Raw genomic sequence first — 2,754 nt, 5'->3', positions numbered from 1 at the left:
TCAGGTGTCAGTTATGAAACTATTAAAGATGGATTTAGTTCCACTAGATATCAAATATCTTACTCCTATATCCTTTCACAGCAGTTATAAAATTAAAGGCAGACACTGGTCCCAGAGCTGGTCTCCAGGCTGAGGTGCACATATCCCCGGTTTCTGCTCTGGGCCCTGGGATCTCCATGGAATTCTGTCTGGCATACATCTAACAGGGCACACTAGTGTGACAAAGTTGCCCCAGGAACTCAGTATATCAACAAACCCACGGATGAGCAGGTATTCTTTCTCAAGTCTTCCCACATTTTCTCCTTTTGTCCTCACAATCATCTGTGCCTTCTCCATTTTCTCTCATTTAAAGATTAAATGGTTTTGGCTGAGAAGTTAGGTGGCTGGTCCACAGTCACAAAGTTATTGGACACGTAGAGGCTGAATCCTTGTCTTTGGAATCCAAAAGCACTTATTCTTCACCACTCCCCTTCCCACTGCCCCCGACTCCCACCAGGGGTCACCCCTGGCAACCACCTGATCTGCGGGGCGATGGCCAACACCTGTGGAATTATCAATCAATGAATGACCTTCTTCTGAAAATGCCACCAAACACATAACCACTTCAGTGTGGGGGTCAGAGACCTGACATTATAACACTATCACATACCCGTGTGTTACATTTCTCCACATTTCAGTAAGTTTTAGCTTGTACAGGGGTCTTCAATCTGGGCACCGCCAACTGTCACACTTTCCGTTCACCTGCTCAGCTTTTATACCAAAGAAGTCATTGAGTATCTTAATGTCGTGGTGAACAAATGACAAAACTGAAATATGATGACAGCAACAAGAAACTATGTGTGCAAAAAGTCTGCTCAGCTGTCCAAATAAGACTTCACATATACTTTTGAACAGAAGTACCAATTGTTTACGCATCGCTTTTGATCTGGACTGTGCATTGCTTCTGTGATTCAAAAGGATTGTATAATGATGAGAAAAACATTACCTGCTTGCCAGATCATTGTGGCTGTGTGAAGATGGCTCCTGGGAAGGCTGCCAGTCTGTGCTCAGCCAGGAAAACGCTGAGAAAATACAAGAGCCCCACTTATAAGATATGCCTTTTTCTCCTTAGTAATGTCAAATAAAACACTGTAATAATTCTCATAATCTATGCTGTCCATAGAGTAACAATAATAGATGTTGAAACTGGTTTCCGGGTATTATCGATTCATGAAGCTTTGCAACTGTGATGAATTTCGAGTCACCAGATACCAACTAATTCCTAATTTTCCAGTAGAAACACCAGTACTTCTTATCAAGTCACTGCACGCCCCAATCCAGCCAGTGGGGTCCCTGGGGGCACGGTTGTGCCAGCCTCTTCGCCCATCCAAGTCTCCCCAACCTGTCTCTCCAGGCATCTCTTCCTTTGCTTTGGGGGCATGTTTTCTGTTCTGATAAAGGGGAACATTTGTTTAGCCCTCAGCACTCTCCACAGGTGTCCTCTCCCATGCCTCACACATTTGTTCCATAAATATTTATCAAAACACACTATGTGCTGAGCAACGTGCTCAGGGCTGGTGGGCAGGATGACATGGGTTTGCTGCCCTCACAGAGCATATAGTGGAGGAAACAACACGGACTAAAATGGCTGTGGCCTGATGAATACTTCTGAGAATTTACAGAGCCATGAGAATTTGTAACACGTTTTGAATCTAGTCGAGGAGGTTATGAAAGGCTTCGCTGAGGAGGTGAGAGGACACCTGAAGACCTAGAGGATTAGTTTGGAAAGGAGGGGAGACCAAGGGGGTACCGCTGGGGGGAACGCAGCTGGTCTGAGTGGGACTGAAAATGGCTCATTGGGATGCCATGAAGAGACCAAGAGAACAGTGGGATGACAGGAGGCTGGAGAGGAGAATCGGGCTTTTGGGGAGCCCTGGGGAGGCATCTGGTGTTTATCCTGAGCAAGGAAATGTCACCCTAACATTTAAGTCAGGGTCTCATGATAAAAACTGCATTTTGATAATAGCTAACATTTATTTTAGGGGCTTTACATATATTAACCCTCACAACCACATAAAGTAGGTGTTAGTAGCTATTTCAAAGGTAAAAAACAAGAGCATAGAGACGTCAAGACAAAGAGGCCAGACTGTGGAGGAGTGAACGCTGAAGCCCAGACAGTCTTGCTCTAAAGCCCCACCTCTTCACCACCATGCCGGCAAATTATGGCTCATTAGAGTGAGCTGGAGATGGCAAGGAGTGGACGGACTAAAGAGCTTCGGGAGGTGGAATGCACTCCTGTCATCCTCCACCTCCTTCGTGTAGCTTCCCACAGCTTGACGCCATTTCTTTATTCCAAGCCTTCTTAGCTCATCCTCACGCTCTCCAAGACATTAAACATTCCTGTCCTCATGTTGTGGCATGTTCCGTACAGCATCATTGTATCTCTCCCCTGCTTAGATTATGAAGTTCATTAGAACTGTACCGTTCAAGATTATTCTGTGGGGTCTGCTGTCATTTGATACCCACATTTTAAAGGAAATTAACAGGTCCTTATCATAATAATGAACTTCGGAAAGTTACTGAACCCAAATGATGGTGTTTTGACCAGTGTGGGAAGAAGTTTTCACTGATTCAATGGAAAGAAATTAACATAAATGTTGCAAAGTAATGATAAAGATAAATTAATTCACTATTTTACTAGTAGAAATCATAAGTCCAACAAGTCACTTCTTTGTAATATAATATTAATAGTAAATTGAGGGGTTTTAGGTTGTA

This window comes from Hipposideros armiger, unplaced genomic scaffold, assembly GCF_001890085.2.
Source record: "Hipposideros armiger isolate ML-2016 unplaced genomic scaffold, ASM189008v1 scaffold_1566, whole genome shotgun sequence".
Classification (NCBI taxonomy): Eukaryota; Metazoa; Chordata; class Mammalia; order Chiroptera; family Hipposideridae; genus Hipposideros; species Hipposideros armiger.
This window is presented reverse-complemented; position numbering follows the sequence as displayed.